Raw genomic sequence first — 14,622 nt, forward strand, 5'->3', positions numbered from 1 at the left:
TTTTCTCCTCTCTGGAAAGATTTCTAGTTGCAAACCAGTATTGTGGTGAAACTAACATGGGCTCAGATCCAGTCATTGCAGTTATATGATCTTGAACAGGCATCTAGGCTTATGATGCATCAGTTTCTTAATCTGCAAAAATAAGGATATTAATAGCAACTTCACAGGATTATTATGAAGACTGAATGACGTAATCTAAGTAAAGTGCATTCTCTCTCATTCAGATAGAAACACTTCCTTAGGCATTGGTGAAGACACCGCCTCTCAAATAAGTAATTTCCTTTCTCCAAACAGGCCCCTAGTGGAAAACATTGCATTAGTAGTCCCAAAAGTCCTGGAACTAAGAAAAGAATGGTGGCTGAGTCCTTTAAACTTGCCCGTAGGAAGGCTTGACCATCACTGAACGGAGAGAACTGTTCAGAATCCTTAGATGCTGCTTTCTTCTGGAGAAGGAAGGGCCAAGTCCATTACTCTTCTACGAAGGCACATTTCTATTAAGGAAGCAATGGTTGCATTTTGCTACTGCCCCTTCCATGAGTTTCCATCCAAAAGAATTAGGTATAGCTATATCTGTGACTTAAAGGACTTTAAATAATCACCGCAGCATGAACAGCTGGCTTTCTGTAAAGGATTAGGGGTAGTGCTGGCCAAAGGCAAAGACTACATGATTCGGGGGCCATGAGCTCTTTGAGAACAGCAACTGTGTATTGCTTTTCTTTGTATCCCTTGTACCAAGCAGTATCTGTATCAGTTCAATTAATATTTGCGGAATAAATGGCCCTTTCCAGCTGCACTCTTGGACCTTGCGATTTATACCGAAGGGGTCTTATTTTATCAGAGGCAATCCCTGGTTGGGGAACTAAGATCCCACAAGCTGAGTAGCATAGGGGAAAAAAAAATTGCCAGATCATATTAAGGAGTTTGGAATTTATTCTGGAAAGGTTAGGGGAAAATGGACAGATTTTAAAGAGAGACTGACATGATGGAATTTGTGCAAAATCACTGTAGCAACTAGGTGTAAAGAAGCAGGTTGATGATGAGACTAGAGGCGGAAAATGCAGTGAAGATATTACTGACCTCCTCCACATGGAGTAGTTTAAATGATGGGTGCAGTGGCAGTGAAGAGGTAGGAATGAGAACAGATTCCAGAAGTATTTAGCAGATAAAATGACTTTTGGTGTCCATTTAGATCGGGGGGATGAAAAAGAAGGCTTGTCTCAGGTTGTCAGCCGGGGTCGATCAAGCAGATGGCAATACCACCAACTAAGATAAGGACAACAGGAGGAGATAGGTGTTTTTGCTTGGCGATACTGGGCTTGGTTTTAGAACAGCAGAACTTGAGATTCTGTGAGATCTGCAGGTGGAGCTGTCTAATAGGCAGTTGCATGTCTTGAACTAGAGCTCAGGAGAAAAGGCTAAAAATACAGATCTGGGACTTGGAAGCATAAAGATGGTTGCTGAAACTACAGGCAGGGATAAGACCACACAGAAAGAGCGTGTGTGGCACACAGAGGCAAATGGGTAAAGAATAGAACCAAAAGAAACTTATCTTTCTATCCAGTAGGCTGACAAAAAGTAGCCAGTGGAAGGAGACTGAGGAAGAACACTCAGCGTGGGACTTCCCTGGCTGTCCAGTGGTTAAGACTCCATGCTTTCACTGCAAGGGGAGTGGGTTCGATCCCTGGTCGGGGAACTAAGATCCCGCATGCCCCACGGTATGGCCAAAAAATATTTTTTAAATTAATTATTTTAAAAAAATGCTCAGTGAGGTATAAGGGGGCAAGAGGGAAGCCAAAGGAAAAAGAGTTTCAAACAGAGGAGCTGTAAACAATGTCAAATGCAGTGGAGAGGTCCAGAAGCAAAAAGACTGAAGAGTCTTCTTCATAGTCCCAGAGAAGTCGCAGGGGAACCCTTTAAGTGCGGTGGCGGGGAGACACGAAGCCTGGAGTCGGCCTGTACTTGGTTACGGAGGACAGGGAGAGGGCAAGAAGCCAGTGGAGGCAACTTTGGAGAGGCTCAGCCACAAAGGGAAAGAGGACTTTAGCTGGAGCCCCTTAACATGTGGTTGAGTTTATTTAATTTTTTTTAGCTATTTTTTGGTTCTTATAAAAGTAATAAAAAAAAGTAATATATACGAGGTAAAATTGTTCAAATAATAGGGAGGAATATAAAATAAAAGGTCTAAATATCCCTTCCTTCCCTCAAAAGGTAATCACTATTAAGTTTGTTGTCTATTATTTCAGAATATAAACAAATATATATTTATATCTATCTGTTTATCTGTATGGATGTACACACAGACACACACATGCTTCTTTACTCAATGTGATTATAGCATACAAACTACTATGCCTTATCCCTTAATCTTTTTCTCTTAACAGTATGTCCTGGAAGCCTTTCTGTATCTTTTGGCCCTTATCTCCTGGCCTCTCCCTCCCTAGGTCATTGCACTCCTCCTGCTTTGACCTCCTTGCAGTTCCTGGAACACACCAGCACACTCACACCTTCAGGCTTCTGCACTCACTGTTCCCTCTGCCTGGAATGTTCTTCCCCCAGATGTCCTCTTGGCTCACTCTCTCATTTCCTCCAGATCTCCACTTAAATGTCACCTCCTCAGAGAGGCCACCACTGTCATTCATGTTACCTTACCCTACTTCGTTTTCCTTCACAGCACTTGTATCTGCATCTGTGACTTGTTTCATGTCAAGCTACCCAACAAGGATATGTGCTCCATGAAGGGAGGGACTTGGTCCACTTCACCGCTCTGTATCCAGAGCCTAGAACAGTACCTGACCTTATTAATAGGTATTCAGTAAAATAGGAAAAAGCATATAGAGCTGGCATAGTATTGTATTAAGGATATCAACAGGGCTTCCCTGGTGGCACAGTGGTTAACAATCCACTTGCCAATGTAGGGGTCACGAGTTCGAGCCCTGGTCTGGGAAGATCCCACATGCCGCAAAGCAACTAAGCCTGTGCGCCACAACTACTGAGCCTGCACTCTAGAGCCCGTGAGCTACAGCTACTGAAGCCCATGTGCCACAGCTACTGAAGCCCACGCGCCTAGAGCCCGTGCTCCGCAACAGAAGGCACCGCAATGAGAAGCCCATACACTGCAACAGAGTAGCCCGCACTCTCCACAACTAGAGAAAGCCCACACGCAGCAACAAAGACCCAACACAGCCAATAAAAATAAATAAATAAATTTATAAAAAAAAAAAAGGATAACAACACAGTGATTAAGAGTGCAAGCTCAAACTCTTTGGGTTCTAATTTTTTCTTTTAATATTTATTTATTTATTTGGTTGCACTGAGTCTTAGTTGCAGCTTGCCGGGTCTTTAGTTGTGGCATGTGTGAGGGATCTAGTTCCCTGACCAGGGATGGAACCCAGGCCCCTTGCCCTGGGAGTGTGGAGTCTTATCGACTGCACCACCAGGGAAGGCCCTTGGGTTCTAATCTTTATTTCTCCGTAGGTGGGTGCACTTGGGTAAGCGAATCCATTTCCCCCTGTAAAATGGGGCCATACTAGTGCCTAACTTCCTGTGTTGTTGTGAGGTTTAATGTGTAAACATAGGGAACATGCTTAGAACAGCAATGGCACATTGCAAATTGTTAATAAATGTTCATTGCAATGATTAGTAGTAATATTCTAGAAAGACGATCTAGTAGCTCCAACCTCAGTGAGCTCCTCTCTTGTTTTCCATTTTTCCAGCCCTCCTTCACCGCTTTGATTCTTCTTCTCAGCTGCTTTCTCTGTCCTTCACCCCTCAGACACTGGTGTCTCCTGAGTGCTTTTCGTTTCTCACGTTCTCTTACAGTGAACTCATGGTTATAACTACTACCCAGGCGGAAAAGCGCCCGAACTGCTGCCCCAAACCGCACTGTTCCCTGGGGCCTGACTCTTGCATCCAGACTGCTTTGAGCATTTCCATCCTAATTACTTGTTAGGTTGTATGACTCACTGAAGTGTGGGTTCCTCAAGGGCAGGAATAGTTTCTTGGTTATCTTTGCTTCTCCAAGGGAGGTGCTCTTGGTAGGGACACTTTGTAGGTGCTCAGAATCTAGTGAAGGGAAACATGCAACGAATAAATTACCATCATAAGTCAGCTGGTGACAAGTGCTATGTAAGTAGCATGGAGACAGTAGAGACCTGGGAGAGGCTAAGGCGCAATTGTTTAGGAAGGCTGGCAGAGGAGACCTTTGGGTTAAGGGACTATTTGGGTTGAGCCAAGTAATGGGGGAGGGGGTGCTTCAGCTCATACAGAGACTTAAAATGAGATGAGGAGCCATTGGAGGGTTCTGAATAGAAGACTGACACAATAGTTAATTTAACACTTGAAAGGATCACCCTGGCTGCTAGTATAAGAATAGACAATAGAGAGGCAAAGATGAAGGTGGGGAGATCTGTTGGCAGGTGACTGTTGTGGTCCAGGTGAGAGATGATGGTGTCTTGGCCTTGGGTGGTAATGTGGAGGTGTTGAGAGATGGGCATATTCAGGATATATTTTGAAGATTTTTTTTTTTTATTTTGAAGATTGAATAAGGATTTGTTGATGTATTAAATGTAGGGAGCGAGAGAAAGAAAAGAGGCAAGGATGAATGGGTTCGTAAATAAATAAGTGAATTGTATATATTTGTTGCTGAGTGATACATTACAAGGGCTGCCTAGGTCAGAAAATAAATAAAGGGGAAACTTTAGGAGAACTAACAGAGGAAAGAGGATTCAAGATACACTCACAGGGACTTCCCTGGTAGCACAGTGGTTAAGAGTCCGCCTGCCAATGCAGGGGACATGGGTTGGATCCCTGCTCCAGGAAGATCCCACATGCTGCGGAGCAACTAAGCCCGTGCACCACAACTACTGAGTCTGCGCTCTAGAGCCCGTGTGCCACAACTACTGAGCCCATGTGCCACAATTACTGAAGCCCACGCGCCTGGAACCTGTGCTGCACAACAAGAGAAGCCACCACCATGAGAAGCCCGAGCACTGCAATGATAGCTTGAGGGGAAGTATCAATGAAAAAGGAAAGAAAAAATTGCTTAATGAAGATACAGCCAAGTTTCTGTAGAGGACCATCTGTATTCATAGTCTCCATTTCCTTCCCATCTTCAACAGACTCTGCAAACACTATCGTCTGCCCACCTACCACCCCCACTGCAAAAACCCCATGACCTTCTAGTTGCTAAAACTCACAGAGACTTTTTAGTTCTTGTTGTACGTGGTCTTTTTGCAGCATTGGTGAACTTCTGGAAGCTCTCCTCCCTTGGTTTCTGTGACCCTGCTCTCTCCTTCTTGCTTTTCCTCCTACTTCTCTAAACTTTCTATCTCAAATACCTTCAGTGGCTCCTTTTCTGTGTCCATCCCTAAACGCTGATGTTTCTCAGAGTTATGTTCTTAATCCTCTTTTCAGTATTTCATTCATGTATTCAAATACTTACTGAATGCTGACTGCACACTAGGCACAGTTGTAGGTGCTGGGGATACAGCAACAAACAGAACACCTACAAAAACACCTGCCTTCTCCTCTTGGAGCTTACCGTTCTTCCTAAGTAATTTCATCTCATAAGCCAGGCCCCAGTCCCCACTACTTCCAAATTTACACCTTCAGCACTAATCACTCCTTAATGTCAGACACGCAGAACCAACACTCTGTCGGGCTTCTTCGCTTGTATGTCCATAAACTGAATTCCTGTTTAAATCAAAGTTTGCTTCTTTCTGTATCGCCTCCTCTAATTAGACCACCGCGTACTCCCAATTGCTCATTTCTCTTCAGAATAACTGCAATATTTCCTGGTCTAATCATCCTCTGATAGAAGACTGATCTTCCTAAAACACAAATATGACCATATTACTTCCATCCTTAAAATATTTTAATAATTCCTTACCATCTTCACGATCCTTTGTTATTTGGTCTAACTCTCCCTTACCCCTTGCCTCCAATACACATCTATTCCTGTGTTCCTGCCTTATTAAATTTGATTTCTCTCCTACGGTCCTACTTTGGTGCATGTTATTTCCTCTGTCTAAAATGTCCTTCTTTCTCCTTTTGTTTTCTTGGCTAACTTCTAGACCCATCTCAGGTGCCACCCCCTCTATCCCAGCCTTCTTCAACCTCTCCTGTGTGTACAACCATAGCATAATATGCAGACTTCTGTTGTTGATCTTTACATGATGTATCATAATTGTGTGATTTGTAATTGTTTATTTTGCTACCTCTTCCCTTTGAGCCCTTTGAAGTTAGGAAATGAGTCTTTTGTTTTCAGTATCCCAAGCACTTAATCTGCCCTATAACAAGAGTGTAATGCATGTTTGTTGAACAAATAAATAAATCAACAAATGAAAATGGGGAATGGGTAGGTCTCTTCAGAACATTGAAGAGTGGAAAGGCAGAGAATCAAGAGCAAATGTAGAAGCACAGTTTTGGAAAGAATGTTCTAAATGTTTTCCCCTAGGACAGGAGAAAGGAGGGAAGGGTATAGTCAGAAATAGAACAGTTTGGGGTGAGGGGGAAGAAATGGAAGGAGTCCATGCTAGATGGTTTCTATTTTTCCTTAATGTAGTAGGTAAGGCATTCCTCTTTTCTCAAAGACTTGCATGTGAGAAAAGGTGTATAACAGCTTTTTTGAATCTCAACTTTCATGCCTGCCAAACACTTGATTCTATTCCTTATCCCATAAACCTTATCTCTTGTGAAATTGTAAGAGCCAAACAGATCATATAATATAAGGCTTGGGGGTCTTTAGATAAGTCAATGGACTTACTGATTCTCACTTAAATATGACTTTAATTCCACGTGGTTGAAAGCTGCTAAATTCCAAAGCCCTTCCTATTTTATCACTCCCTTTAATTACTTCTGTGCATTGTCAATGCTTCAGTTCCTAGAATTGGAAACGTTTTGTTTGCCTCCAGATTACTTCGAAAAAATTCATTATACCTAACATTACCAAATATATTTTTTTAACTACAGGCAGAAAAAGGGTAAAACTGAGCAATGTTATCCTCCCAGTGAGACGTCTAGCTTTTTTTGAGTCATGCTTAAATTCTAACTAAATGGTCTGAAATTGGTTTAGGATTCCTTTCAGCCACCAATGCTAACTCACCTTGGACTAACAAGACTAGAACTCAATTGGTCTAAATTAGAACAAATTTTTATCCTTAGATGGGATGGAAACTCTAGGTGAGGATTAAGGTCATGGCCAAGGTACAAGAGGAGGAGGAAGTCTGAGTTAATTATAACCTAGGTTCTTCAGTCTTAATTCCAGGAAGCTGTCCCTTAGCTAGGTGGACAACTTGTTGATTGAAGAATATTCTTGGAGGAACTGGAAGCCACCAATTCCTGATTCTGAGATAAATTTCCACAAGTGAGGATGTTAGCATCGAAAGGCTAGAATTTATTGTCACTTGAAGAAGCCTTTTGAGTAATAAGCATTTGGTTATTTTCTCTCCAGCAATCATGACTGGCCTGGATGTTTTCCCAAAGGTTATCTTTTTCAAGGCTAGTTGAGTAAGGTTGTTTTGACATGTTTTTGAACCTATAATACAATGCATGCATTGTGTTTAGTTTATTCCTAGACTTAAAAAAAAAAACCCCTCAGTGTATATCTTTTGGTAGATAACTAAAGTAAAAAACCAAACAAACAAAGCCATGAGAGCAAGGCCGTCACTGCCCAAGGCAAAGAGCTCATAATCCGCTTTAAAAGCTACGTTTATTAATGTCTTCAATAGGTGAAGTTATATGACCTTCTGATATGAAGTTTAAAAACTCAGAAGTTATTTTGAAATGTTATGGGTAGAGACTAGGTAGTTAAAGGATCACTGGTTAATTTGACTTTCAAGAATATTAGGATTAGGGTTTAGCCCTTTCTCTTTAGCAGTATTCTTGTCTCTGTTCTGAGTCCTCTCTATCAACATCTAGACAATCCTATTGCTTAAGACGCAGGAAAAATCATGAGACTCTGACACAAATGATACATTATGAATCATCACTTGCTCCTGCTAAAGTCAAAATGAAGTGTCTTACGTGTGGGTTAGAGTTCAGATGTAAGTTTCTGAATCAACACATAAAAAGCAAACCATCCCCATTCCCCATGCCTGCCCCTGGTGCAATAACCAGCTTAAATATCCAAGCGTAGAGAGGATGTAGTTAGAGTGAGGAAACCAGGAATCAAGTCCTGCATTCCAGTCCTCTAACCCTGACTCACCCACCTCACCGGGAATGGTTCCACTTCGTTTCATTCTGCACTGAAAAGTGAGGAGAGTCACGTTTTGTTTCAAAACTTCTGAGTGGCTTCTGCTAACCTGCACCAGGCCTTTGCCTTAGCTGAGACCAGCAAATAAGGAGAGCATGCAGCTGTAGGTACCATTTTAAGAGAAAAAAGAAAAAGGTTTTCGTTGCTGATGTGTTCTTTAGGTAGGCCTTTCCGCAGACAACTTTGAGAGGCTCGCTACTCAGTCTTTAGAGGCAGCTTTCTTCTGGGATGGGTGGATGAGGGGGGTCAGATGGTGATGGTAGAGCAAACACACTCAAGGGTCTCAAATCCAGGGCCATTTGGCTTCAGTGTTTACCCTCAGTGCAGTGAGGGGGGTGAAATTTGGAGCCTCGAGAGAAGTGGAAATTAGTTTCCCTAATGTTGCAGTAACCTGGGTATCACATAATAAAGCATTCTTCTACTAGCAATATTCAAGGCAAATGAAACTATAACAGGATTCAAAGTAAAGCAATGACGATCCAAATATCACTCCTGACAATATTTATTTGGCTAACATTAATTTAAAAGAAAAACAAATAGAAAAAAAACAAAAACAAAAACACAACAATCCTGGGCTTACATGGCTTTCTTTCCATTACTACACCGAAAGGTCATTAAAATTGGTAACTACTTTTCTACCATCACATTAAAATTCACTGTTATCTCAGAACTATATTTATTCACTTGTTCTATTAACTTTCCTACCCTCTTGAGACCCGAAGTGAGATGACATCAAGGTGAAAATGCAGGCAATCCTTAGGGGAAACAATAGCTATTTTAACAAGCAGTCTATAATTCAAAACCACACAACAGTATTTTAATTGCTTCTGGATTTGACAACGCTGGAATGCATTATAACTTGGAGGCTCTAAAGATTATCTTTTTTATTTTGTGCAAGAAATCCAACATCTAATTCCAATAAAAATCCATCCATAGGTTGTGTGTATAAATCCTGTGAGGAATAGTATGGTGCTATAAACATATATGTTGTGCTCCTTTCAGCTCTACGAAGAATATAAATCCTGAAAGGCAGGCGTGGCAAAGAAAGAGGAAGTTAAGATGATCAGTTGCTAAGGAATTTCTGGGATTTTCAGATTTCAGGCTAGGTCTTCTATAAAGGATCTTCTGCTGCTCACCCTCTCATTCTTCCCTTCTAGGCCTTATGTGAAGGCAGCCCTGTACTAACCTTGCTTGGTAGAGAAGGGCTGCTGATCAGGGATCCAAATCTCTGAGTTTCAGAGTTAGAGGTTGAGATGCAGGAGTGACTCAGCTGGCATCAGCTTTGTAGCAGTCTCAGCCTGCAGGCCTTCAGGAAATGAGTCCCCCAGGCCTGCATCTCCCTCTGTGGCAAACTGCCACTAAACTCTGCTGCTTATCAACGTAGCGTCAAACACGGTAAGTCAGAGTGTGCCGTTTTACCGTTTGAAAATCTACCATATACAAGCCAGGTAGATAATGTGATAGGCTGGGATTACAAAGATGAATTAGATACTGTACCTTCCTTAAAAAACTTACAGTTTAGCAAGGGGAATAAACAAATGTAAGTGTGTCATTAGGGTACAATGATGTGTGTTATAAGAAGCCCAACAGGAGGGCAAAGGGAAGTAGTTTGGGAAAATCAAAAAAGACTTCTTAAAGTGGAACGGAGATGTAGAAAGAGCCAGGATAAAGGCAGAGGGAACAGCATTTAGAAAGGTACCGATTAATGGATGAATTACTTTTTTCATCACATCTGTGTTGAGTGACTATGTGCTTAGAGCTTGGGATATATCAGTGAACTAAATAGATTTTAAAGAATTTCTGCCTTTGTGGGGCTTGCATTTATTTTAGCAAGGTAAAACAATAAACGTAATAAACCAGTAAACCATGTGGAATGTTAGAAGTTGAAATTTTGGGGAAGAAAGCAGGGTAGGAGAAAAGAGTATTTGGAGGGAGATTTCTTGCAATTGTAATCAGGATGTTTGGGGAAGCCCACACTGAAAATATATTTAAAAAAAAATTTGTTTGTTTGTTTGGCTGCACCGGGTCTTAGTTGCAGCCCGTGGAATCTCTGTTGCCGCGCATGGGATCTTCATTGCGGCATGCAGGATCTTTAGCTGCGACACGCGGGATCTTTTTTTTCAGTTGCAGCATGCGAACTCTTAGTTGTGGCATGTGGGATCTAGTTCCCTGACCAGGGATCGAACCTGGGCCCTCTGCATTGGGAGCGCAGAGTCTTAGCCACTGGGCCACCCGCAAAGTCCCCCACACTGAAAATATTGAATGAAGTGAGGGAGCCAGTCCTGGGAATATCTTGGGGGAGGGCATTTCAAGCTGAGGAACCAGTCAGCGCTAAGGCAGAAGTTGTCTGGTGTGTTTGAGGAAGAGCAAGGGGGAGAAAGAAGAAGGGTGGAGGGGGATGAAGTCAGAGATGTAACGGAAAGCCAGAACTTGTTGGGCTTTGTAGCCCACAGTAAGGACTTTAGCTGTGAATCTGAGCGAGGTGGGAGCCATTGAATGGTTCTGAGCAGAGGAGTGACATGGTCTTACATTTTGATACGATCATTCTGACTGATGTAAAGAATACACTGTAGACAGGCAAGCTTGGAAGCAGGAGGCCATTTAAGAGGGCATTTCAGTGAGAGATGATAGAGCTTTGGTGTTAACAGTGGAGGTGGTAAGAAATAGACATAGTTTGAAAATAGAACCAATAGGACTTCTTGAAGGATTGATATGGAACATGAAAATTAAGAGGGAGGAAACTGTGGAACAGGTTTGGGGTGAGGATGGGGAAGAAAATCAGGAGCTTCATTTGGATATATTAATTTTGAGTTGTCTATTAAACACCCAAGTGGAGGTGTTGTGGCATATAAGCCTAGAGTTCAGAGGAGAGGTATGGACTAGAGCTATAAATTTGAGTCATCAGTTAACAGGTGTCATTTAAACTAGGAGACTTGATGAGATCTCCAATGGAATGATGAGCATGAGAGAGAGAGAGAGAGAGAGAGAGAGAGAGAGAGAAATAGGCTGCCAGGGAAAGGAGGAACCAGAAAAGGAAACTGAGAAGTGAACAAAAAGGAAGAAGGAAGGCCAAAGGAAAGTTCTGGAAGTCGAGTCTATCAGAAAGTGCATCAAGCAGGAGGAAATAGTCAGTTGAGTCAAATATTGCTGAAAGATCAAATAAAATGAGGCTTGAGAAGTGACCCATTTAATGTGTAAGAAGAGTAGTTTCAGTGGAGTGGTTGGAATGAGTCCTGGATTGGAATGGGTTGAAGGGAGAACAGGATTTGGAGACACTGAACATTGATACCTTTTGAGGTGTTTTGCTGCAAAATGGGGCTAATTTTGTAAAAGATGAGATAGATAATATGTGTATATACTCATAGAATCACAGAGTAGGGGGAAATCCTGATGTAGGAAAGGAGAGAAATGATGGCATAAAGATATTGAATGGAGGGATTGGCTTTAAATAGGAGCATGAACTGGGAATTCCCTGGTGGTCCAGTGGTTAGCACTCTGTGCATTCACTGCCAAGGGCCTGGGTTTGATCCCTGGTGGGGGAACTGAGATCCCACAAGCCATGTGGCACGGCAAAAAGAAAAAAGAAGAAAAGAAAAAAAAAGGAGCATGATCTATCTAGTACAGGCAAGGTGGAGAATATTTATGGATACAGATAGTAGTAAGTGAGAGGATGTTGTGGGAGTCAATGGGAGTTCTCCAATTGCTTCAGTTTTCTAAGCAGTAAGCAAGGTCATCTGCTGACAGAATAATCGGGCCTGAAGAAATACAGTGTGGTTGTCAGGTAGTATTAAATGCCTTCTTAAGATTCTATCATGAATATAAAGTGAGACTAGCCACCTTGGTTGTTTCCTCCAGCTACATTCAGCTACATGGGAGCAAGTACAGACTAAGCAGGCTTAGCCAAGGATGTGGTTTTGGCAAATGAATACAACAAAATGAGAGCCAAGGAAGTTCAGGGTTTATTCAAGACAGTGATCCTGATGACCATGGAATATAAATAAGCTAGGGAAGGAAGGAAAAGGGGACATTAAGGTGGTGAGGGAGATAAATAAATTTATTGATGGTCATGGTGATGCCAAATTAATATAGTTGGGATAATAGAGGGAACGGGCTGGAAAGACAACAGGTGGTCAGAGAGAGGGATGAGTGAAACTGAAACCACGGAGTGGCTGAAATTTCTTGGTAACACTAGGAATGAGTGCCCAAGGAAGGTGAAAGGCATAATCACTGGACTTCTTAAGGGAACTGAGGCCAGTTTGTTGGAAAGATCATTTATGTCAAATAGTTCTCAAATTTTAGCGTGTATTGGAATTACACAGAGAGACAACTGAAACAGAGGTTGCCAAATCCCATCCCCAGTTTCTAGGTAGAGCCTGTGAAAATTTTCATTTCTAAGTTTCCTTACTTTGAAAACTACTGATCCATGTATATACTGAAATTGCCAAGAATTAACACAGAACTAGTTTTGTACAGTGACAGAAAGCCAGGAGAAAAAATTTATCAAGAAATAAAGAAGAGTGGCCTGGTGACAGGTAGAAAACTACAATAGGGCAGTGGGTACATAATCAGAAAATTCTATTTAAAGCTTTGAGTTTTTATGGGGACTGGTTAGAAATTGCATGGCTGAAATCTGGTAGCAAAATGTGATTATGGCAAGGCTAAAGACATATTGTCAAGGGTCCTGCATGTATTTTATCAGTATTTTAATAGTACCAGGGCCTTTCATTTGGTAAGGAGGCCTAGTGTAAGTTCCCTGGTAAGGGAATCAATCTCTAGTGGATTTGCTCCTCCATCATACCAATTTGTATTCCAGTAGAAATGCAAACCACACTAATTAGGAAATATTAAGTCTCACAAAGCTAGATATCACTTTATATAAGATTATGCAGGCTGACATCTGATGGGATGAGAAAGCTTAAAGAGCTTGATAGTAGGGCACAGGACTGAGAATATACAGAAAGCAATATGGAACTGAGCTGTGAAAATACAACGCAGAAGTCTAGAGGAGTAAAGGCAGGGCAGAATCTACAACATGGCACCACCACCCGGCCCAACTTGTGGTTTCACCGATTACTCATGGGATCCTAGCCAAATCACTGAACGTTTCTGCTACTTAGTTCCTGACTTCTTCAGTGGGTCTATCGTTTATGCCACATGCCTCAGAGGAAAGTCAAGGACTAAATCAGAGTCAGTGAAAATGTAAAGTGCTACCTAGAAGGATGGGATATAGAGGGTGGGGGGGATGTTCGGGAGGGAGGCTCAGGAGGGAGGGGATATGGGGACATATGTATAAATACAGCTGATTCGCTTTGTTGTACAGTGGAAACTAGCACAACAGTGTAAAGCTATTATACTCCAATAAAGATCGGGGAAAAAAATGTAAAGTGCTATACAAATATGAAACATTAAAAAAAGTAAATTATATTGAGCTATCCTTAGAAATAAGGGCAGAATATGTACCTAGGTATATAGAAGATAAGTGGAAAAGAAAAAAGAAACTGTTATCCAAGGAAAGCAATGCTGAGGTGTACAGAACAGAGGATTAAGTATGCAATGTGGACAGATTCACATTCAATGTGGTCTTGAAATGCAAGCCTCAAGGCAGCTTTGCTGTTTGACATTTAATAACTTTAACACCACATGTACTCCATACATTTTTCCACCCTAGCTTGTTACTTGGATTTGAAACTGCCTGCTGCTGCTAGACTATTCAACTGAAGGCATGGATTGTGCCTTGTCAAAGTCCTTCATTGGGATTCCATTCACTGTCATTAAGACAGTCCAATCCTTGATGTGGCATAAAGGCACCTTATGATCTGGTCCCCACTATCTCTTGGTCTCACCTCACTACTCTCCTCTGTAATTGGAGAGTCAGATGTACTTATCCTCTTTCAGAGCCTCAAATGTGCCAGACCTCCTCTGACCTAATAGCTTCTGCACAGGCTGTTTCACCTGCCCATTATACCTTGTTCCTTCTTGCCTTACTCTAGATATTAGGTCCTCTGACAGCCTCCCTTGAGCCACTTCTCTGGGACTCTGGGTTAGACTCTTCCATGTACACGTTGCACTTTCCTCATCAGAGCACGCTACATGTTACTCTAACTGCATGTTAGTTACCTGTCTCACCAGATCAAGCTCTGTGAAACAGGTAACAGTCTTGTTCATGAACGTTTCTACCAGTTAGCACACCTGGATTTAGGAGGGGCACCATAAACATCTGAGGTACACTGAAGTTGCCAGTGGCAAACACTTGGCACACAAAAATTCAGTGAAAGACAGCCTAAACAGTTCTCGGCTAGGAGGCAAGACACTGGGGGTCAGAAGGACAAAAAGTCACAGGCCTGCGGAAGTCAAGTGGCCGCTCCACGGAG

The sequence above is a fragment of the Hippopotamus amphibius genome, chromosome 9 (assembly GCF_030028045.1).
Source record: "Hippopotamus amphibius kiboko isolate mHipAmp2 chromosome 9, mHipAmp2.hap2, whole genome shotgun sequence".
Classification (NCBI taxonomy): domain Eukaryota; kingdom Metazoa; phylum Chordata; class Mammalia; order Artiodactyla; family Hippopotamidae; genus Hippopotamus; species Hippopotamus amphibius.